This window comes from Nestor notabilis, unplaced genomic scaffold (genome assembly GCF_000696875.1).
Source record: "Nestor notabilis isolate BGI_N333 unplaced genomic scaffold, ASM69687v1 scaffold29664, whole genome shotgun sequence".
Classification (NCBI taxonomy): domain Eukaryota; kingdom Metazoa; phylum Chordata; class Aves; order Psittaciformes; family Psittacidae; genus Nestor; species Nestor notabilis.
The window spans coordinates 1-211 of NW_009924771.1; positions in this window are offsets into that span (position 1 = coordinate 1).

A 211-nucleotide genomic window follows, 5' to 3' on the forward strand; every position below is an offset into this window, starting at 1 on the left:
CCGTGTGTGGCCGGGGGGCGGGTGCACCCCCGGTACTCCTGTCGCGACATGGGGGTCCCACACGTTGGGCTTCTGCCGTGGGGACAAAGGAGGTTTCCTTCGCGCACCCCCGCCCCCCCAGAATGAAGTGTCCTTCAGGGAGATGTGAGGAGGAGGAGGAGGGAGGATGAAGCATGGCTGAGGCCTCGTCGTGGCTAGGGAAGGGGGGGGG